This window comes from Anolis carolinensis, chromosome 1 (genome assembly GCF_035594765.1).
Source record: "Anolis carolinensis isolate JA03-04 chromosome 1, rAnoCar3.1.pri, whole genome shotgun sequence".
Taxonomy (NCBI): Eukaryota; Metazoa; Chordata; class Lepidosauria; order Squamata; family Dactyloidae; genus Anolis; species Anolis carolinensis.
In genome coordinates, this window is record NC_085841.1 from 34,886,949 (window position 1) to 34,911,754 (window position 24,806).

General features: G+C 39.2%; 1 long non-coding RNA gene across 1 annotated transcript in view; it reads right to left on the reverse strand.

Annotated features, from left to right (window-relative positions):
• LOC103283035 (uncharacterized) overlaps nucleotides 1–24,806 on the reverse strand; it is a 63,573-nt gene that overhangs the window by 2,470 nt on the left and 36,297 nt on the right. The window contains exon 5 of the long non-coding RNA XR_001729836.2: nucleotides 24,664–24,763. This is a non-coding gene — a long non-coding RNA (uncharacterized LOC103283035). The remainder of the gene's footprint in view (nucleotides 1–24,663; nucleotides 24,764–24,806) is intronic.

Sequence of the window (24,806 nt, forward strand, 5' to 3'; positions counted from 1 at the left end):
CTCCATGTTAATTGGTTCATTTTTGATTTGAACTTTTTTTACTGCTATTTTATGATATTGTTTTTATTATGTTTATTTGTTCATGCCGTTATATGTTGTATTGACAACTGACTGCTTTGTACATGCTGGAAACTGCCCTGAGTCCTCTCAAAGGAGATGGGGCAGTATATAAATAAAGGTTTATTATTATTATTATTATTATTATTATTATTATTATTATTATTATTAATAATAATAATAATTACAGATTCCATACGATGGAGCCCTGCTAATTATACTGGTATCAAATTGATAGCACTTCATCTTGCATATACATCTTAACTGAACATCCTTAAATGAATAAGAGCATGGTACTTTACTGTATTTGTATGTGTATGAAATTCACTTATCTGTATTATGCCTTTAATGTCTATAAGCGACCTTTGAAATGATCCCATGGGTGCATATATAATTATGGAAATTTACTACAGGTGTGGTTATCCATGTACCTCTTCCAGGGGGAAAAACAATAAACCAATATCCAGATTTCTCCCAGAGCCATCTCACAGACACAACATAACAATATATTCTGCATAACTTTTATACATTTATTATATCCCTACAGAATAGTTACTGGGAGCAAGGGGAATCATATCATAGTATGACAGAAGAGGCCTTTTGTCTTAAGGGCATGTTTATATATTTATAGTAATAGATCACAATCATTTTCTAACAATGTCATTTGTCACTGTAGCATTTTTGGCAAGACATTTCATTCTGGATACTTTTTAAATGAAGAATTTTAATGGTATTTATTCTAGAGAGACTATGAGCTTGTGACTTTCACCAGCACTAATTGTTGCAAAATCATGACAGATTTCGAAAAAGTATCTAAGTGAAGTAATTTAGGTTGGTGGGGTTGGTAAAGGTTAAAAGTACAGAGGGAACTCAGGACACTGAGATGACTTTGGAAACACAGATCAAAAACAAAGAGACTGGAAGTATAATTAACTCCATTACTGCTCAGTCAAATGAAAACATCCATGACACCCTTTCTTATTTATGACAGCAGCAAATAGCTCTATTCTCTGGCTGGTTATTACTGTAGGACAGCATTGGTTCAACGGAAGATGAAATGGAAACAAGGCTGCTAATATATATGTCACTAAGATCAGGTTATAGATACAAGATTTATGCAAAAGTTGTATTTTAAAAATCCCCAGTAGCTTTTTTATGTCTTCATTTCACAAACCTTTTCTAATAGTAAACAAAATAGCTTTAGATCCAATTTTGCATATAATATTATGGAATTATAGATGCTTTCTCTAGCTGACTGCCACTGCATTTCTATTATAGGAATATTTGGCCAACCTCTATAATCTAACCTCCTTCTTTGACTCACACCTGGATTTAAAATGAGCTACTTATATTTATTGTTACATTTATAATTTAGTAGGCAAATGGCTTCTAAATTAGTAGGTGCTGAATTTTTTTTAATACATTGGAGCACACAGCATACAAAGACCAATTTTTAGTAACATTCCATGAAAAGGAGTGTAAAAATTAAAAAGTCCACTATAGAGGTCTGCTTTATTGCCATGAGCAGTACTGATCTGGATTTTAAAAGCATCTGTAAGCTTTAAATGTTTGTTAAAAAACGACAGTTCTGAAACTTGATCCTAGAAAGTAACTTGTTTGCACTACTTCTCCCAGAATCTCCCACTGGCCATACTGTTTGAGAAAGGTATAGGAATTATAGTCCCAAAAGGTAACTTTTGCAAGTGATGCCTGAGAGGTGTAACATTATTTTTCTCTCAAACATGGACTATTGGATAGTGTGTTCACACTAAGGACTTCATCCCATGAGTGGCGGGAAAGCAGAGGGAACTGTCTTACTCTGCTCCCTCTTATCTTTCCCTGTCTACTGGGATGGCCAGTCATCCTTTCTACACCTTTCTATACCTTTCCTCACTATCTTTGTGACTTCTGCAGTTTTGAGTTGGGTAGAACCTGTCTCCTGAAAACAGAGTCTTCCCCTTGCTTCCCTGTGCTGTCACCACACAGTCTCACAGAGTCCTTCTGGAAGTTGCTTTGCATCATGTGATCGCTCCTATGGGACTCTGAATCAGCAGTACAGGGAAAGAAAGAGAAAACAGTCTCAAGCCAGCATGGGATGAAGTACTAAGTAATGGTCACCAGGATTTTGACACTACAAATAGAGGAGGTAATGTAAATAGTGGTTAAGAACTGTAAGCCAATATGTATTGAAACCAAATGTTGTGTGTGCCATGAACTCACTAGGAACCTCATCACACTAGAGCTTGGATCCACTTTAAATCCACTTTAGGGAGCAGGCTTTAAACAGCTCAGTCAGACAGCTCATGGGCCTCACCAAACTTGGACTACTGCAACGCACTCTACATGGGGCTGCCTTTGAAGATGGCTCAGAAGCTTCAACTAGTACAACGGGCGGCAGCCAGACTAATAACAGGAGCGGCTTACAGGGAACGTACTACTTCCATGTTGAGTCAGCTCCCACTGGCTGCCGATATGCTACCGAGCCCAATTCAAAGTGCTGGTTTTGACCTACAAAGCCCTAAATGGTTCTGGCCCATCTTACCTGTCCGAACGTATCTCCCCCTATGAGCCTTCTAGAACTCTTAGATCATCAGGGGAGGCCCTGCTCTCGGTCCCACCAGCCTCGCAGGTAAGGCTGGTGGGAACGAGGGACAGGGCCTTCTCGGTGGTGGCTCCTCGGCTGTGGAACACCCTCCCCAGCAACATACAGCAGATACCAACTCTCCTAGGCTTCAGGAAAGCCTTAAAGACATGGTTGTGCACGCAAGCTTTTAATGAATGAGAACATGGACTTTACATGACCTGTATGAAGACTTGAGGATTCTGGATGAATGGATGTTGTTTTTACATTGTTTTTAGGCACTGAATTTTTGCCTATTTACTGTAAGCCGCTTTGAGTCTCCTCGGAGAGAAAGGTGGGGTAAAAGTGATGTAAATAAAAAATAAAATAAATATAAATCCCAGAATTCTGCAGGAGGCAGAAACCAGATTTAAAGTGGATTCATGCTCTAGTGTGATGAGGCAGTAGGTAGCCACTAAAAAACTCAACCTTCATCTCACATTACTAGGGATGATATTACCAATGCAGCTTACTGTAAGTAATAGAGCAGGTCAATTGAACCTGTTCACACTTTGGAATGATATGGGAAAGGATTTTCTGGTTGGACTACATGGTTGTCTTCCTTTACCCCAATAATATGTATGCCATGCCTGTATCAAGACCTGCAGGCATTTATAGGCATATAGAAGTTGCTCTGGGGAAAAGTTCTGGTTAGTTTAGGATTGGCCCAGATTGTCTTTCTGTGTAAAATGCCTCATTATGGCTCTGTCGAACATGTAGCTGACAATATTTATCTATCATCTATCATGTTTATCTCCTACATAAAGGTAAAGGTTTTCCCCTGATGTTAAGTCCAGTCAGGACCGACTCTGGGGGTTGGTGCTCATCTCCATTTCTAAGCCGAAGAGTGGGCGTTGTCCGTAGACACCTCCAAGGTCATGTGGCTGGCATGACTGCATGGAGCGCCGTTACATATCTGCCTACTTTTCACTGGTAGTCAGACATGAATAGACTGGTTCATATGGATAGTAGCCAACAACCCTATTGTTGTGTCATGACTATTTACTTGTGAAGTTTGGTTGTTGATAGCAGATTCTCCTCATAAGAGTGGAGGATAATGCATGATGGTCCAAAATTTCAATGCAGGTCACAGAGCTCTTATTTAGTGGACGGAAAGCCCTTATTTAGTGGACGGAAAGCCCTCATTTGCACCCCCTTCATAGCTACACCTCTATAGACAAACCAGTACACTGTGGCGCAGCTGGCTAGTAACCAGCTGCTATAAATCACTACTGACCGAGAGGTCATGAGTTCGAAGCCCGGGTCGGGTTAAGCCTCCGACCATAAAAAAAAAAATAGCCCCGGCTTGCTGTTGACCTAGCAGCCCCGAAAGACAGTTGCATCTGTCAAGTAGGGAAAATTTAGGTACGCTTTATGCGGGAGGCTAATTTAACTAATCTACAACACCATAAAAACTGCTCACGAGGAAGAGAAGAGGAAGAACAGCCACCAATGCACGGTGAAGCAACAGCTCCCCCTGTGGCCGGAAACCATGAAGCTGGAAAGATGTTAAAAATGCCTCTGTGTCTGTCTAAAACTGAATGTTGTTTGTCTGTTGGCATTGAATGTTTGCCATATATGTGTTCATTGTAATCCGCCCTGAGTCCCCTTCGGGGTGAGAAGGGCGGAATATAAATACTGTAAATACACATCTGCTGAGCTGTTTGGCTTGGCAAATCATTTTTCACCCATGTCACACTACCACAAACAAGTAGATGCAGACACTTTTAAAATTCCTTATTAATACTCTCATTACAGCTTTATGAGGTAACTATGCCGACAGAGGAGGGCTGGGCATAAATTGGAAGAGAGTGTCTGTGCCTTTAATTAATTGTATAGAAAAGAGGGATTTATCGTTGTTCCTTCATTATTGTATGCCAAGCTGCGGCTGGTGCTCATGTTCTCTCTGCTACACAGCTATTCACAGCACAGGCAGGCAGGCTCTTTTCTTTTGCACTGGTTTCCATATGGATTTATGGTAAAAATACAGAGCTCTGTTGTCTTGTGATAGTATACAGACATGCTGACATTAGCAAGAGAAAAGCAGCTTTCATTGACAATCTCTATTACTTGGTTATTTATGTTACTGCCAGGGACTACACTGTTCACCATTGTGAATGCAACAGTAATTAAAATGATGCAATGTGTACATAATGAGTATGTGGTTTACTGCACTTGAGGGGTTATGTTTATGCATATCCAGAAAATATTTTAACTCCCCCAGGTACACACATACACACACATCTAGATTTAGCTATTTTTTCAAGCAAAATCATATAGGCAGATTCTAGTGAAGTGTGATCTAAGTGTGTGCAAACACATGCAGAGACCCCCCAATGTCATAAAACCTCTAAAAGGGGGATTTCATGGAGACCTGATAATTTATAATACTCCTGCAGGTTTCAATTATTCAGACATTCATACCCCAACAAATTGAATAATGAATGGAGTAATGAATTGAACCCTGACAAGATGATAACAGAAAATATTATGTGTAGTCACCACACAATGGAGCCCACATATGGAGCAGGAAAGAGAGAGAAATATGCCTCTATGAAAGAACTTCTGCCAAATCCAAACAGTATGCGAGATGGGGATGGGTTTAGAACTTAACCAACCAATATTAGAGACACAAGCTACAGCATATTTGATGGTGTCTAATAATAAAAATCTTAGACAAGTTAGTCTGTGTTTTATCAGGATGTCTGTTAAGCATTTCATTGCACTGGCCATGGTGAGAGAGAGGAAGGAAAAAAGCTATATAAATCTTTAAAACACTGTTGCTTCAGGCTTAGCCTTGGTGGCCTGTTGAGATTGCAGCAATGCTAAAATGCTCATGGTCTTAACAATATTTAATACCTTTCCCTCGACAGAGTAAGGCTTTGTTTTATTTTATTTTTTTTAAAAAAAAACCTCTGATAAACATCCTTTGCAAGAAAGTAAGATAAACAACACATAGGTGTATCTCTAAGCCAGAAATTTAAAAGCTGAAGGTTAGGCTCACATAATCAGCAGAGTTTGTATTCAGAACTGAATGTTAGAACTATCCTGCTCTTGACATGAAGAAATAATATATTATCTCCATATTAAAAATAGGCTGCATGTGGACATGCTTTTGATTATTCTCTGAGCCATAGAGTTTTGTATGTTTGACAGGGACAAACCACTGGGAAAAGGAATGTACAATATTAATACAGTTTCAACAATTAGCATAGTTTCAACTCATAAACTGGCTTGGTTAGTTTTCATCATCATATAGATTACGACTATTCAAGAGGCTTTTTTCCTGATAAAAAACCCCTGATTTTTAAAAAAGAACAAGTCTTTTATAAAAAAAAAATACACAAATGTTATTTTGCATTTTCTGTGGACAGGAATTTGCTTTCAGAATAAACTATTTTCTGTTCCTTACCTGTTACAATGGACTCTAACGTTTCTCTGCTACGTTAGTCTCACATTCTCTTAAAGGAACCCATGTTTTTCTAGAATTTCTAATGCACTTGTTGGATTTGCAAATGGAACAGGGTGTCATGATAAATTATGAGATGAGATTAACAATGAATTCATGTAACAAAACAGATGTGGTGATGTGTATGCACAAAACTAGAGAGAAGGACTATTTGTTAAAATACACACAACACACTGCGGCATTGCATCAAATGGCAAACACAGAGTTCCTATCCTTATGTCTGTTTTGTAACCTTAATGGCCATTTGTAGGGGGAGAGATGTCAAGTGAGAAGAGGGTGTTCATCTTTCCCAGCGTACATAATTTGTTTACTATTTATTTACGATATTTATATCCCACTCTCTCTCACCTCAAAGGGAACTCAGAGCGGCTCACAATTATCCTCCTCAACAACATTAAGCCCATTTCTTCCTAGCTGGAAATAAAGGTTTCCAGAGAGAAGTAGAGTTTCACTTTATTAAACTCTCAGTTACTACTCTCTTATATATACCTCTCATGCCTGCTTTCACATCATCTCTATAAACATACATTAGGCATCACATGTTTACTACAATATAGACCCTAAATTACTTTGGGCCAAGATATCTTGAAGACTCCCATATAAAGCTGCCAGAATTTTTTAGAGGAGACCCTGTTGCATGTTTGAACACTTATTAAGTTAACTTGATGAGTACATATATCAGGGCTTTCCAGGGCCCTTCTACACATGCATTAAAACCCAAGAGGAAGTGGGTTAAAAGGGGATGTTGCTAAATGATAGTCATCAAAGTGCAGGAGGAATCAGGAGGAATTGGGTTAAGGGCTGGAAGACATGTGTTTAAAAGGTGCCCTTTAAATCCAATTCTTCCTGAGAAACAGGCACCTTTCCATGCCTGTGTATCCTAGCAGGCATGGGAAACGTGTGCTTTCCTTCACTCCCCCCGTGTGGACTCCTCCACAGCACGTGCATTTCTGAAAAGCCTAAAACAGCTGATCAGCTGTCAAACAGAGACACAGGTGGCTCAGGGAAGCACAAATGGAAAGCAAATACAACTCTCTCAAATTCTGTCTTTTGCAATCTGTAATGTTAAACAGAGCTTGAATTAACAATTGGGGGAATCCAAGGGAGGTTTTTTTTAATTGCGCAGTTATAGGTTGGAACTCATATACACATATGCACATCTCTGGAGTGATTTTTTTTTTTAAAAAAAAACTTCCACCAGATGTCCTTTTTCTACCACCTTAATCCACTTCAAAAAATCGTTGTGAGGATGGCGGGGGACTATACAGCAGGACTGACAGGTCTGTGTTTGGACTCACTTTGAGGTCCCGCATTTTAAAAGTTGACTTCCTTGTCCTGCATTTTGGTACTGTCTGGAAGTGCCCTCTGTTGTCAGATTCCTTACCCAAAGAAGTTACATCAATCCCATCTCCTTTAAGCTTCCAATTGGCAGTCAAAACAATGCTGTTCTTCATGGCATACAATGTTTGAAATTACTCTTTTAACTATTTCAAAACTGGAATCTAGGGTTGTTTTTAGACTGCTTTTAGGAGTTTTAAAGGAGTATTTTAATGTGTTCTTATCTCTATGTTGCTTGAATTGGTTTTTATTTGTTCATTGCCTCAGGAGCCCTTCTGGGCTGCAAGGCAATGCAGAAATTGTTTCAGTATATAAATATATTGAATAATAATGTAGAGTTTTGCAATTAGTGAGCATACTCTCCAACATTTTGCAGATGGAAACCAGGACATGTGATCAAGATGGCAAATGTTATTAATGACGGGAAACACACAAGCTAAAAGAAGCAGCAGAAGTTTGCTTCTGCCTGAACCTTCTGTGAAGAGCAACTTTCCACTCCTGTCCTCTCCTTTAGCTAAGTTAATAGAGGGCAATTTTCTTTTGCATTTTGAACTCAGTTTGCAACAACTAAAATGAACATAAGACAAAGGGGAGAATCAGAGGAGAGAATTACTGCTGAGTTTTAAGTGGGACTGTTGGAGGGTATGAGATGGTGAGAATACTTAAGAAAAATCATTTTTGAAGGGTTAGGGTTGCTGCAATTATCTGTTTCACTGTACACCATGCATTTTGAAGCCCCTTTAACTACCCTTTAACTACCACATAGAATCCTGGGATTTATAGACTGGTGAGAAGCAAAACCTCTCTGGCAATGAATTCTAATTACAGATTGAATATTCTTTATCCAAAATGCTTGGGACCAGAAGTATTTGGGGTTTTGTTTGTTTTATTTTTTATGGAATAATTATACTTACATCTATATATATAAAAGAGTGACGGCATCAGGGCAGCGGACAAAACAACAAAACTACAAGCCCCCCAACCTCCAAATTTGACAACACAACCCATCATCCACGGCTCTAGGTTGATACAACAAAAAGAAAAGAAAAATAAAGTCCCAATTAGAGAGAGAGGAATAATTGTTTTTATCCAATTGCTGCCAGTTACAAGGCTAAGTTCCGCCCACTTGGTCTCCTAGCAACCTACTCAGCCAGGACAGGCACAGTTGGGCCTCACTTAGGCCTCTTCCACCGATTATCTAATTTGCACTGGATTATATGGCAGTGTAGACACATCGAATCATAGCATCAGACAGTTAGAAGACACCCCTAAAGGCCATCCAGCCCAACCCAATTCTGCCATGCAGGACACAATCCAAGCACTCCTGACAGATGGCCATCCAGCCTCTACATAATAATGATGATGATGATGAAGATGATGATGATGATGATGATGATGATGATGATAATAATAATAATAATAGAAGCATAGAATCCAAGAGTTTGGAGAGACCCCTAAGGGCCATCCAGCCCAACCCTTTCTACTATGCAGCAGGACACAATCCAAGCATTCACAACACATGGACAACGTATAAATACTATACAATACTACACAGGGACATAGACCCCCTCTACCCTCACCACTTTCACAGTACACAAACAACCAAATGCATACTAAACATAAAGGCAATCATACAACAGACATTCAATACCACCACTACCTCAACAATTTCTCACCAACACAACCAGACAACGCCACAGCAACGCATGGCCGGGCACAGCTAGTGTACTACAAAATGAGATATCTTAGAGATGGGACCCAAGTGAAAAAATAAAATTCATTTATATTTCATTTACCCCTTATATGCATATTCTGAAGGTAATTTTAGACACAAAATTACTCCCTTTTGTGCTGTTTCTCCAGCAGGCATGGTGAAACGGTTTCCCCATCATACAGGGGAAACAGCACCCCAAAAAGGGCAGAAGCATGCTGGCTATCATGTTGTGGGGAATGATGCTTTCATCCTGGTTGGGGGCAGAGCACAGTTGGAAGTCGCATGACAACGTGTGATGGCTGCCATGGAGCTCCGTCCCTGGAGAAGGCTCTAGGTGTCCTAGGACGCTTATTTTCTGCAATGTGATGTGGTCAAAAGTTTGTGTACAGTGAACCATCAGAAATCAGAGATATTACTATCTCAACCATGTTTTGAAATATTTTGCATTTGGGAATTCCAGATAAGGGATTCTCAATTAAGCTGATAATTGCACCAATCTAACCTCTAGTTTTTGGAAAAGGAGATCTGCCTGGTTTTTCTGCTCTCGTGTCTGTGCCTGAGCAAATCTCCCCACAAAATACAGAAAGTATTTGTAATTTGGCCATTATTTTTCACACACAGCTTGAATGTACAGCTTATGACCAAAAGGCTGGTTCCGACTGCTTAATGGGAACAAATATCCACAAAAGGAAGAATATGGCTTTCAGCCGATGTCCTTATGCACTGCCTGCTGTGGTAATTGCAAGCGGTTCTCACTGTCGTTCTTCAGATCTTGTCACAGATTGTTCAGAGGAGGCTTGCTGCGCTCTGATAAATGTTCAGCATGGCGCTGAAGTGATTCCCCTGCCCATGGTAACTCTCCAAAGCTGTGAAGTACTTTGAGATCTGGTGAGATGAAAAGACTCCCCACCCTACCAGCTCTGAATTTCAGCTTATTATGTTATTTCAGATACCCTTTGGAGCTTCAATCCTCCTGTTTCCAGAAGAGACAGTTCATTCTCACAAGGCATGGACGCTTGGAGGATTGGACTCATGTGATTCCTATCTGACCCCAAATGTAAAGATAACAACCCAAGTGTCAAAAGCAGAAGAGAGCTCAAGGGAAAGAGTACTTGGAGGAGGTAAAGATGCTTTCATTGCTTCTTGGGGAGCTTCTCTCTTGCCTCAAGATAGTGTTAAATCATCACTGTCAGGGATGACTTTTATCCCAAGGGCTAATAAAAATTATCTCAAGAGGATTTATCTTTTAGTTCTCGCCTTCTTGGGTGCTCAAGTCTTCACAGTCTGTCTGTTCTACCTTTACCTCTCCCAAGGCCACTGTGTAAATCAAAAAGCAACAAGGGTGCTCAAATGAGGGGAAAACCTTGCTCCTTCAGAAATCATAAATATCGATTTCTATGGCCTAAGCATGCCAACTAACACTTCAGTAACTTTGGACATGCAGCACTTATTAGATTATAATTAAAAACATGTAAAAAAATGACAGACACAAAAGTTCCACCTTCCAGAGCAACAAATTCTGATCATAAAGCTTCAGACTTGCTAATTTGATTATGAATTCATTCAAGGCATTTATTTATTGCCTCTTCATGCCCTACCCCAAACCAATAAACACTCAATAAACTCTAAATCCATCAAATAGTTAAAAAAAAATTAGAGACAATCCAAAATCTTATTTAAAAAAAAAAGACAATAGGTTTTAAAAAGTTAGACACCACAAATCCTATGTGCACTTCCCTAGGAGTTAATCCCACTGAACATTGTGGGGTTTCCATCTGAGTAAAGATGTAGAGTGCTTCTCTATGAGTGTCATATTTGTGAGGTGCAGTTGTGGAACTGCAGAATACACCCATTATCCTGTCTGGACAACCAAAAGGGTAAAAACTGTCACAGAAAAAAAAAGAATACCGATAACTTGAGCCCATCTCTACTGTAAGGGTACATGAATGTCAGAGATCCAAAAAACTTTCAGCCTTGGCTGCATTCATTTAAATGTATCTACATTTTCTTCCTGCCATTTTTCATATCTAACTTTTATTTTTGCATGAAACTTGGGGCAGATTGCCCTTTGCGCTTTCTCTGAAGTAGGCCTTTTTAATGCATTTTTATTGTGCATACATTTAAAAGGTATATCTATATTAGTGTAATTTTCTTGTAGACTAAAGGATCTTTGTGCACATATTTCAAAGATACAAAATTTTAGTTTCACACATTTATGCAACTAAATGGGAGAAAAGTCTGCAACCTCAACAGATTTCTCCCAGTAACCGGAAACTAAAAGATGCACAGGCTGATAATTGGATGAATTTGTTTTTAAAAAGAAAAGGAGAAGAAAGAGATAAATTAGCATTTCTTTATCATTTTTAATAAGTGTATTAATGTAGAGGTTATGCTGTGGAGCAATAAAAGTGACAGGCCATCAGAATTGGATTGTATCTGCATACTGCTTTTCAGCCTCTATAAAGTTAAACAAAGGTGGTTAATACTATGTTTCAATTTCCTTTCCGTTTGCAATACAGGCAGTCCCCAAGTTATGAATAAGATAGGTTTTGAAATTTTGGTTCGTGGAATTGGTGATAAGTTGAGATACCTTTTCCCCAAGTGAATTTCCTTTCTGAGGGATAGATTTCTCTCAGTTCCTGCTATCAGCAGCTGTCTCATCCTCATTCTTAACTATGAGCCAATTCTAAGTCAGATGTTTGTAACTCAGGGACTGCCTGTATTCAGGACAAAATATCCCTAATAATTTGGAAGAAAAGATTTTTCTTATGAAATGGAGCTGCATCCACACATCACAATATGCCACACATGCATCCATTCACGTCTCCTTCTGCGTTTTGGAAGATTCTAGTTTCTTTATCTGTTTAAAGTGGCCATGGCTATTGGTGCATCTGGTCCAGGTTTCTTCTTCTTCTTCTTCTTCTTCTTCTTCTTCTTATTATTATTATTATTATTATTATTATTATTATTATTATTATAAAATTTATTTCTACCCCACCACCATCTCCCAAAAGTGACTCGGGGTGGCTTACAACAAGCACTCATAATGTAACAATATATAAGGTGCAATAAACACAGATAAATCAATATCAAAGGAAAACATAATTTACATAATCAATACATAAATCAATACCACAATAAAATTAATCAACCCTAAAATGTTACAGTAATGAATGACAACTAACCAGTCATATAAAGTGCTTTCAGTGAAAACCAATGGGTCTACAATTAAAGCTTTTTGGGCTCTATACCTATTGGAAAGCTTGGTTAAAAAGCCAAGTTTTTAGGTTGGACCGAGAACATTGGAGGGTGAGGGCTAGCCTAATTTCCCTGGGGAGGGCATTCCAGAGCTGGGGGACCACCACCGAGAAGCCCTCTCTCTCGTCCCCACCAACCATACTTATGAAGGCAGTGAGACTGAGAGGAGGGCCTCCCCAGTGGACCTCAGAGTCCGGGCTGGTTCATAAAAAGAGATGCGGTTGCAAAGATAGGCTGGTCCCGAACCATATAAGGCTTTGTAGATAATAACCTGCATTTTGAATTGGGCCTGGAAACTTGTCAGCAGTCAGTGGAGCTGTTTCAATAGAGGCATAGTATGCTCCCTATAAGCAGACACAGTTAGCAATCTGTCTTTAGTCAGAATGTTAATGAAATTATCCGAGGCGCAGAGCTCTAACCCTAAAACAAGTTCAGTGCCTTGGATAATTCCTTTAATGTTAATGCTTGAACAGGGAGCTGATTAAATGGTATATTTTACATAAAGAATTAAATCTTCATTGAATATTTGATACTGCAGGACATAGAGTATCTTCAACATTGTTATGAGATGCTGGCATGCTTGGTTTGCAGCCTCAAGTGACACAATATAGTCTGTTGACTCTCCTTTTTTCTCTGGGATTTATATAAATGTCTAAAACGGCCACTAGGTTTTAGACATTTTTTTGTTACCCCAGCATTCAGTTTGAAGATCTCAAATGGGGTTGTGACCCACAGTTTTAAAAGCTTTGATATATACTATGGCCAGTGCATTTTGTCTATGGGCTTAAAGGGGGGATTAAATATTTTATACTCTCTGGTTACAGCATTTACTCAAGAAAATGCTTTCCCCAAACCATAATATATGATGAGATGGCAAACTAGGCTGGTAGTATTGCTACCATATCAGTACAGACTGAGTCACTTGCTAAAAGACGGTGGCTTGTCTAACACTATCCAGAGATTTTATAGAAGATTTGGTAGTTGCATTGAAGACTTTGAGGCTCACAGCCCAACATTTTCTAGAATAACGCCTACAGTTTCCATTTTGCAAACTATCGTTTAGTGCATTTTTCTACGTTCTGTTATATCAGCAGAGGTTGAGTTGCCTTGGAGGACCAAAAGGTTCCTAAAGAGAACCTACTGGGATGCAGCCATAGCACAGCCGGTTAAACCTCCAGCTACAAAGATCTTGCCGACCAAAAGATTGACAATTCAAGCCTTGGGCGGGGTGAGGTCCCGCTGTTAGCCTAGCTTCTGCCTACCCTAGCAGTTCAAAAACAGCTGTGAGAAGATAAATAGTGAGGAATAACATGCCGGCGGTTTGATTGACAGACTCCTCAGTGTGGAAAATGGAACAAAAGCACCTCCCCATGGCCGAGTCGAGCACAGCCTCCAAATGCCAGAAATGAAAGAGGGAAGCCTGCATCTGTCTGTCTCTGTCAATTGTATAATGGCATTGAATGTTTGCCATATACAGTAGAGTCTCACTTATCCAAGCCTCGCTTATCCAAGCCTCTGGATTATCCAAGCCATTTTTGTAGTCAATGTTTTCAATACATCGTGATATTTTGGTGCTAAATTCGTAAATACAGTAATTACAACATAACATTACTGCGTATTGAACTACCTTTTCTGTGAAATTTGTTGTATAACATGATGTTTTGGTGCTTAATTTGTAAAATCATAACCTAATTTGATGTTTAATAGCCTTTTCCTTAATCTCTCCTTATCCAAGCTTCTGCCGGCCCGTTTAGCTTGGATAAGTGAGACTCTACTGTATATGTATCTGTAATCTGCTCTGAGTCCCCTCAGGGAGATAAAGTGGAATATAAATAAAGTGTATTATTGAAGTATATTATGCTGAATAAGCAAATAATCAAATCTGTCAGAGTTTAAATCTGTAAATGTTAGAGCCAACTGTAGCTGACAAATAATGCAAATTTAACTCTTACAATGAATACAATCAGCAAGTTGACTGGTTTCATATCAGCAGTATAAACAGAAAAACCAGAGATAAAAACATATCTTGTGATCATTAGGGCAGATCTACTTGCTGGCACATTATAGAAAATGAGTCGCTTTTTAGAAAGGGCTTTTAATTGCTTAATCTAAAAAATGTGGACAATGGCATACGTGTTTTATTTTAGGGTCTATCTAGCTCACTCAGAAAATATAATGGAGCTAATTTTCATTTAGTATAGGTCTGTGCAGTTCCTAAAACATCTAAATGGCTATTAATTTAATCAGGTAATTTAACTATACCTCAGAAAAGGCCACTAGCTAGTTGTCACGCAATGATTATGAGGATGACATTTCTATCCCATGATGCCAGAGGCAGACTTTGATACATCATTTTCTTTTTGAAGGTTAAACTCAGATAACCTGCCTTTGGCATTTAATTAGCTACATATTAAACACTCTTTTAATAATAAAATGATTAAAAATTTTATTGCTTCTCAAATGAGGCCCTTTTAGATAGATTTAATGACTTGGTTCGAGCGCTGTAGTTTGTGAACCAAACCTTAGGCCAGGATGTGTTCTAATGATATGCTCTACAGCTTGCAAAATCTGTATTTTATTCAAATGGCTGTCATAATCATTTTGGGTAAAACTTATAATGCTATCTTCTGTATTTTTAAGTCGAACTGCTAAATGTCATTGAAAAAGAACACAGAACCTACTGAATCCAATTTCTTTTATTTTAAAATGGATGAAGTCCATTCTTAAAAAAAGATGGAAGAATAGTGAGATTTTTAAGTGGGATGCTAGCAACACTTATCATTCTGGAACAATCTTCACACACACACACCTTTTTTTTCTTTTCTTTTTTGCAAACTACCAGCAATGAAAAACCATGCATTATCTGGCAATTCGTATTCCTTATTTAACATAGAACTACTAGAATTTTAATGAAAATCTGCAGATGAAAAGCCATGGATTTTCACTAGATTGGCATAATATAAGTCATATGAAAGAAACAGATCAACTGTGGCAAAATGGAATATAATTGGTAGTAATTGATGACTGCAGCCCATGATCAAAATTTCTATATTGGTTGAAAAGTAACTGCTTTCCTGCTGCAAATAATTTTGGATGACTGATGGTCTCCAAAAGGGGATGTGGAGTCCCTCACAGTTTGAGTCATGTACATACAACGAACAATGGTCATCCAAGCCCATAACTGTCAACACATATGCACACACAGACTGTACAACTGTCTCACATTACACCTAGCTTGTCAACAGTACATGAGTCATATTAGATATCAAGCTGAACATGAGTCAACCATTTGATGCAATAGGTAAAAATCCCAGTGTGATTCTAGACTACATCAATATCAGTATTGTCTTGATCGAGGAAAGTATAGTATCACAAAAAGCCAACATGATTCTAGGATGCATTCAATAGTGTTGAAATCAAGGGAAATCATAGTCCCACTTCATTCTGTTTCAGTCAGACCTCATCTGAAATACTGTGTCCAGTTTTGGGCATGGCAATTCAAGAAGGATATTGATAAGCTGAAATGGTGTCCAGAGAAAAGTGAGCAAAAGGATCAAAGATTTGGGAATCAAGCCCTATGGGGAACGACTGAAAGATGTAGATATGTTTAGCTTGGAGAAAATAAAGCTGAGAGGGAACATAATAACCCTGTTTAAATATATGAAATGATGTCATATTGAAGAGAGGGCAAGGTTGTTTTCTGCTGCTCTGGAGATTGTTGGTTAGGATCAAATATAAAAAGCGGACCCCCCTTATTTTTTTCCACCTTCTGGACCATGAAATTGTCTGAAAGCTAAGTGAGGAATTTGTATCCTGATATTCTTCCAACAAATATCAGGATACTTGAAATCTCACATTACTACTACATGTCTCTTTTCTGAATACTTGGTCATCTCTTCCAAGAAGGCATTATCGAAAATTCTCAGTTTGACTAAAGTAAATCCTGTTTTGCTTCCCCCCCCCCCCAATGTTTACCCCGATACTCTCAACAAGGCTTCCAAGATTTACATCATGGATCTCCTTAAAGGTGTAAGCATTTTTTTTTACAAATGATGTTATTTCTCATCATTTCCAGTTTGGTCTGTTTCTCTGACATAGGTTATGCTCTCCTAATACTACAATCTAATCATGAGACTCATCCCACCAGTGATGTCTATTGTATTATATTTGCTTTGTTGTGTTAAGAATTCAAGTTCATCTTGTTTATTTCCCATGCTTAGTTCATTAGTTTAGACTCTAGAGACACCAAAGACCCTTAGCTGCTTGTTTAAAGCTTATTCCCTTCCCACTACTGAATTATACTTCTTGCCTATTGTGTCCTGATGAAATTCTGTTTTTTAGAATATTGTCTTCATCCCAACATAGTTCAGTTTAAAGCCCTTCTGATCAGGTTTGAAAGAGTCATAGGAAAAAACATTTCTGTCCACCATTGAGAGGTGCAACCATTCTTTGCCAGAAATCAAACTTCATTAAACCATCATCCAAGAAGCCAAATTGTTCCTGCCCGTACCATCTGCAAAGCCAGTTATTCACTTCCATTAGTCTTCTTTCCCTTCCTGGGCCGTATTCTTGAACTGGGAGGCGAGATGAAATGTTGACCTGTGCCATCAAGGTCCTTCAACTTCCTACCCATAGACTTGTAATTCCTTGTTATTACTGTACTTGAAAGCTACACCTTAATTTCCACATGGCCCAAAAGGAAGAGGTGATGTCAGCGGGTTTGACAAACCTTGTCAGCCTCTCTGTTACATCACAAATTTTTGCTCCAGGAAGATGCAGTATGTTGCATTTTCTGCATTATTCAACTCAGAATATACTGTTAACTGGCATGCTATTTATCTGTAGAGTTTCACATAGAGTTCTCTGTTTTTACCTGTCAACTTAAGAAAAGCATCAAGCAGTACTGTGTGCATATATAGAACCTGCATGAAAAAACTGTATGTTAAGCAAAGCCAGCAGTGAAATCTGTGGAATGTGAAAAGTACGAGGGTTGAATGAAAAGTAATGCCTCCACCTTCGTAACTCCTCGACAGATGGCAGTACTGGTATGCAGCAGGTACTGGCTTGTTCAGTAGACTCTCCTCTACAGTTTCATTTGGTGGGAAGCCTTAGCATTGAACGGTTGTGTTGTTAAAGTGTGAAGTATGGAACCCTGCACAGATGGTCAGTCAATGTCACTTAAGCAATGTGCAGTCATTGAATTCTTGACAGCAGAAGGTGTCATCCCAAAGGAGATTCATCAGAGAATGTAAGCTGTTTATGGTGATTGTGTTGATGTGAATACTGTGCGTTGTTGGGCAAGTAAGTTTAAAGATGCTGAGGTGGGAACATTTGACTTGTGTGACAAACAAAGAATTGGACGTTCTGTGACAGCAACCACCGAGTTTCACAAGCAAAACATTGACAGATTGATCCAGGATAATCGTTGTATTACTCAGAGAGAAATTTCAAGCATAATCGGCATTTCACGAGAATGTGTAGGTCACATTATTCTTTGCTTGGCTTTTGGAAGATCTGTGCACGATGGGTACTGTGAGATGCTGGTTGCGGAAACAGAGTGTCAACTTGTTCTGTGACGGCTTCAGAAAACTTGTTCATCATTGGCAGAAATGTATCCAATTGTCTGGTGATAATGTGGAAAAGTGAATAGTGGCAGTTAAAGAGCACATTTTAAGGATTATTTCTGCGTTTGATTTATTAAAATATTCCCATCCAAACCCAAGTAACAAAGGTGGAGGCATTACTTTTCATTCAACCCTCGTACATGGAGAGGGAAAGCAGGTCTGAGAAAGGTCCTAGAATGCTGCTAATTTATGCTGGAACTGTAAAATCTCATTAAATATGGAAAGCCTGCAGGAAGAGTTACAGAGGCACCCTCCAATCACTGAAAAGTATTACATTTGCACAAGATATCAGCTGTTCCCGAGTGGAAAAAAGTAGATTTGTTTATGTTTTGTTCTTCCCAGCATGTAATGCAGACAGCAAATTGCAAGTGACCAGAGTTTCCACTTTATCATAGGCCTCCTGTGATAGTAAAAGAATTGAATTTGGTCAAGCGATCTCTCTCCCCCCCCCCCCCCCAACCATACAACTGTTTTAACAACATATTGGTACTGAAATCTAACCAAATAAAGTTTCCTAAACCCTACTTTGGACTGAAAAACATAAACTTTTCCTAGCAATATCTGAAATTTTTACAACACTGAGTATCATAAAATATCCCAGTCAGGCACTGTGATAGGAGAGTTATAGTAGAAAGAGTTTGAAAGCCAGAGGGAAAGAAAGGGGGAAGGAAAGTACTGAGTGCACTTAGGAGAAATGGTAGTAGAAAGAAAAAAATGAGAGAGGAAAAGAGTTCTTGAGGAGGAGAGAGAAGACATAGGTAAGCCAAGATAATTTGTGAAAATAATAATAATAATAATAATATCCTCAGCTGCTGTAAGAAAATCGCACAGACAGACTACAAACAGAGGCACAACTATGTGGCCCAAATGATTCATTGGAACTTATGCCACAAGTACCACCTCCCAGCAGTAAAGAACTGGTGGGATCACAAACCTGCAAAAGTATTGGAAAATGAGCACACAAAGATACTGTGGGACTTCCGAATCCAGACTGACAAAGTTCTGGAACACAACACACCAGACATCACAGTTGTGGAAAAGAAAAAGGTTTGGATCATTGATGTTGCCATCCTAGGTGACAGTCGCATTGACAAAAAACAACAGGAAAAACTCAGCCGCTATCAGGAGCTCAAGATTGAACTTCAAAGACTCCGGCAGAAACCAGTGCAGGTGGTCCCGGTGGTGATGGGCACACTGGGTGCCATGCCAAAGGATCTCAGCCGGCATTTGGAAACAATAGACATTGACAAAATTATGATCTGTCAACTGCAAAAGGCCACCCTACTGGGATCTGCACGCATCATTCGAAAATACATCACACAGTCCTAGACATTTGGGAAGTCTTCGACTTGTGATTTTGTGAAACGAAATCCAGCATATCTATCTTGTTTGCTGTGTCATACAATAAAATAATAATAATAATAATAATAATAATAATAATAATAATAATAATAATAATAATAATAATTTATTTATATCCCGCCCCCTCCACTTGAGGACTCGGGGTGGCTTACAACAAAAAATAATATACATAGTATCAATCACACTTACAATCCAAAAGGTAAAATCATAGCAAACGGATCAAAAGAACCAATCAAAATACATAGAGAAAATAATCCCAATAAAACATATCAATTATAGTTCATAATGGAAAAGGAACCAGAAAAGGATGGCAAAGATGAATACAACTAAGAATTGTGAGGAGGGTGGAGAAACAGAATTAGAAAAAGAAAAACAGGAAAAAAAGGAGAAGACATGTTGCCAATAATTGCATGTGAGGAGGAAAAGGGAAAGGGGGGAATGGGATAAGGAGGAAGAAGATTTTATTTATTTATCGTGTTAGAAGCGAATTCAGGGTACAGTTATAATGTATTTAAAAACACATGAGAGAAGCCTCCCCGCAGGATCATAACACATCCAGGCATCCCCTGGGCAACGTCTTTGAAGATGGCTGATTCTCTCACACCAGAAGCAACTTGCAGGAGGAAGAAGATGACAGAAAACAACAAAAGGGAGGGATTCAGGGATGGAAGAAAAGATATAAATATAGCAAGGCATTGTAAGGGCTACAGCAGGGAAGAATGAGGATGAGAGAAAAAGGATGGGAAAGGGAACAGAGGTGGAGGATATGAAAAACAAAGGTGAAACCAAGGAGAGAAAGGAATTAAATGTCTGATTGTTGAAAAAGAGTGACATTCATAGCAATGTTGTGGATGGGGTGCAGCCCACATGCATTTTAGATGAAGAAAGGAAATTGTACTGTGGATTTAAAAGAGTAGAAAAACAATGTTAACATTGGACCTCATCAGGTGGGTTTAGGGCTCTGTTCATGCACTTCGGAAATGGAGCTCCCTAACTGGGAGTCCCACACAGGCCATCACATGACTTAAGGGCACTTCCGGTGGGGCTCTGTTTCTGCAGCACATAGAAATGGAGCCCAGAGTCCATCTTCAGGAGTGCTACCTGACTCTAAATGGTTTGAAATGACAAAAGACAGAGAAGACGGGGAAAGGACATGGGATGACTGGCCATCCCAGAAAACAGGGAAAGATGGTGGGGAACAAAGTAAGACTATTCCCTCTGCTTTTGCCCACTTTCCCCCTGCATGTGGGATAAAGGCCAAAGAGGCAGGAAAAACCACAAAGCAACAATTCTGTAGTATATTCAGTGACTCCTAAGGTAGTAATTCTGTGATAAGGTCAGCATTTTCCCATGCTGACTGAGCAGACGTGTTGCCCTTGGATAGAAAAACTCTGATAGGGGAGAAGAGGGGTGAGGAAACAGCCATGTGTGCTCAGAAGCCATCCTAAAGGGAGAGAAAAAGAAGGGATGTAGCAGCACTTTGAAATAAACCCACTTCTTAGCATGTGTAAATCAGTGCTCAGGTATAACACACATTTGCCCAGTACTGTGAGTGGGATGAAACATATCCAGACAGATGCAAATCATGATCCTTAATCTACATTTTCAAAGAGCTGCATAATATGATACAAATATTTCAGATCTTATATTGGTTAGTTGTTATGTGAAAGCAATAAATCTGCTTATGTAAAATCAAATTCCCAGGGTTCAAAACTCTCTGAGAAGTTTCTTTTTGTTTTATGTAGTGAGAATTCTTGTATGAATAGTACCTTTGCCCGGCCATGCATTGCTGTGGCTTATGGGAATCATTTGTTGACCAGGTGGAATAGCAGTGAATAGCCTTGCAGACTAAAAACCTGGCCGTTTTCTGGAGTAGCTGGAGTAGTATCCTCATCAAAGAGCCGCTTTGAAGCCTGGCTACTTCCTTTGTAGGGGAATCCTTGTTTGGCCAGATTGAATTGCACTGAATAGTCTTGCAGATTAAAGACCTGGCTGCTTTCTACATAGGGAATCCTTGCTAGGCCAGGTTGAATGGGACGGAGTAGCCTTGTGGCTTCAAAGCCTGTGGATTTTTCACCTAGGGGAAATTTCGGTTGACCAGGTTGAAAAGTACTGAATAGCCTTGCTGCTTGCAAGCCTGGCCGCTTTCTACCTTGCGGAACCCTTGGTTGGCCAGTTTGAATAGCAATTAATAGTCTCGGTGTGGTGGGGTGAATGCTGCAGTTAGGCATCTTGATTAGCATTTAATGGCCTTGCAGCTTCAAAGCCTGGCTGCTTCCTGCCTGGGGAATCCTTTGTTGGGAAGTGCTAGCTGGCCCTGATTGTTTCCTTTCTGGGATTTCTAATTTCCCTGCTTTCAGAGTGTTGCTCTTTATTTACTGTCCTGGTTTTAGAGATTATATTGTGCCGTATTATACCACAGTAATTATTTCATATTATATTTATAATCTTATACTATCTGCTTAGAAGTGGATTATATGAGGCCCCTTCTACACAGCTGTATAAAATCCACACTGAACTCTAGCTAATCCAGTTCAAAGGAGATACTGTGGATTATCCTGCCTTGGCATTCTGGGTAATATAGCTGTGTGGAAGAGCCTTGAGTCTACACTGCCAGATAATCCAGTTCAAATCAGATAATCTGTATTTTATAGGCTGTGTCGAAGAGGCCTAACTGCTAGTGCTCTGAGTGCCATCTTGGCTGAGGGAGTTGCTAGAATATGAAGGGGGCGGGGCCTAAAGACAGTGCGGGGGGGGGGGGGGGCTAAAGGCAGCAGAGCCTACTTTTGTAACTGGCAGTTAAGGGGAGAAAAGCTCTTCCTCATCCTCTGTAATTTGGACTATTTTTCTAGGGGTTTTTTTATTGAAAGACATATTTTGGATGACTATGTCTTTTGTGGCCAAATTTGGTGTGATTGGGTTTAGTGGTTTTGCTGTTTATTCCATAGTAAAACGAACATTACATTTATATATATATAGACTAGCTGAGCCCTGCCACGCGTTGCTGTGGTGCAGTATGGTGGTATGGGAAATAAAGTATTGAGGAATTGGTGGTAGTTAAGGTAAAGGGTAAAGGTTTTCCCCTGACATTATAAATGGGTTAAATAGCTGTGTGGAAGGTCCTTGAGTCTACACTGCCATATAATCCAGTTAAAATCAGATAATCTGTATTTTATAGGCAGTGTAGAAGAAGCCTAAGTGAGGCCTAACTCTGCCTGTCCTCTGGGCTGAGTGGGATGCTAGGAGACCAAGTGGGCGGAGCTTAGCTTTCTAACTGGCAGCAACTGGACAAAAACAATTATTCCTCTCCCTCGAATTAGGACTTTCTTTTTCTTTTCTTTTTGTTGTATGAACGTAGAGGCATGGATGAGGGGTTGTGCTGCCAAGTTTAGTGTTTCTGGGATGTGTAGTTTTGTTGTTTTGTCCTAGGCCGAAATTTCATTACTCTTTTATATATATAGATATGCAGTGTGCCCTGAAACTGTTGTCTTTGTACATACCTCTGCTAATGGATTGGAATGTAATTCAATTCAGCAATTTCCCTTTCTAGTCTTCCTTTGTAATTTACTTGTTCAAGGACTGTGACATGTAAATCGTGCACTGTATATCCAGGAAAGCTGAAATGTTTGCAACTCGTTTTTGGGTTTATACATTTGTATCAATTAATCCTCTTGTGTAGTGAATGAATGTCTTGTCTGTCCAATATCGAGTACTGTATAGAGGGGATAGGATGGCATATATCATATAGGAAGAAGTGTAAATAAATGTATCTCTGATGTTGTGAGTGATGTTATTGGCCCTGAAATATCACTCAAAGAGTAGATATGGGGACAGAAATGCATCTCGATTTGTGGCAGGGTCTTGTCCCTACATGACCATCTTATGTTACGTGTCCTGTTTTAATGAGCAGAATAGATTTGGATGCTATCTGTAGTCCAATAAAAGCCTCCGTCCCACAGTGGCATAGTGAATTAAACTGCTGAGCTGCTGAACTTGCTGACTGAAAGGTCAGCCGTTCGAATCCAGGGAGCGGAATGAGCCTCCGCTATTAGCCCCAGCTTCTGCCAACCTAGCAGTTCGAAAACATGCAAATGTGAGTAGATCAGTAGGTATCACTTCTGCGGGAAGGTAACGGCGCTCCATGCAGTCATGCCGGCCACATGATCTTAGTGCTGTCTACAGACAACGCCAGCTCTTTGGCTTAGAAATGCAGATGAGCATCAACACCCAGAATCGGACACGACTAGACTTAATGTCAGGGGAAAACTTAAACCTAAAACCCATAGTTTGTGAGAGGGCTGTGTTCTTCTCCAGAATTGGTTGTAGTGCATTGATGATTCATTTGAGTAGTGTCAGGTGGGTCATATTGCATTATATCCCACTCCCACAACAGTATGATTTGTACCCGAAGCTTTAATATCACTCAAAGCAGGATTTGAAGAAGTGGGATGTATTGATTGATTGATATATTGATAGTACCACTTTTCCTGCAAGATTGAAATCCAAGGCAGCTTTCAATTAAAAAACCAGTACAATTAAAAGTACAAAAAGTAAATATTAAAATAGAATTAAACCTTTTACAATATTTAAACAATGCGGCTCTGAATAAAAGGATAAAATGCAATCAAAAAGATTAAATGCTCTTAAAAACAGATCAGTTAAAATAATGCTCCTGGTTTAAATGCTCATGCTAAAATAAAACAGAGTTAATCTTAAAGGTGTTGTTATATTTCTTTTTTCTTCTTCTCTTCCTTCTATTTCTATTCCAGCTATTTCTTTGAAAACAACATATGGAATTGGTACCTTGTTGGAAAGCAAAATCCAGGAATCCTTAGGACACATTGTGCTTTACCCATAGAAAACAGTGTCATTATTCCTTAAAGCTTTGCTTTTTCCGTCTGGCAAGTCAAGTTTTTTTGGTGAATTTTTGAGTGATAATTCGATAGGATTAAATTACACTCATGTGTCAGCTGAACCTCACTAATGAGGCACAATTTCAGTAAACTGTTGACAGAACTGTCTGGAAGGCTTCTTTAATTTACCAACACAAAACAACATGGGAAAAGCATTAGTCAGGTAGATGAAGATGAATAAGCAGTGGGGTCTGGGGGGCATTTTGCATTAACACATGACAACCTCAAAGTGTTTTTGTCATTTGCGCTACTTAGCCCGAGGCCGTTGCAGGAAAAAAAACTGGTACCTGTTAGTGTGATTGACTTACCAAAGCAACAGAAGGGAGATCTATGTAGAAAAACATGTTGGGGCAGAAGGGGAAGCACAGCCTTTCTTCTTAGGGAAAGATGGGATTTGTGAGAGGATGCCTTAAAGAATAGAAAAGTGTAAAGAACTTTTAAAAATATATCA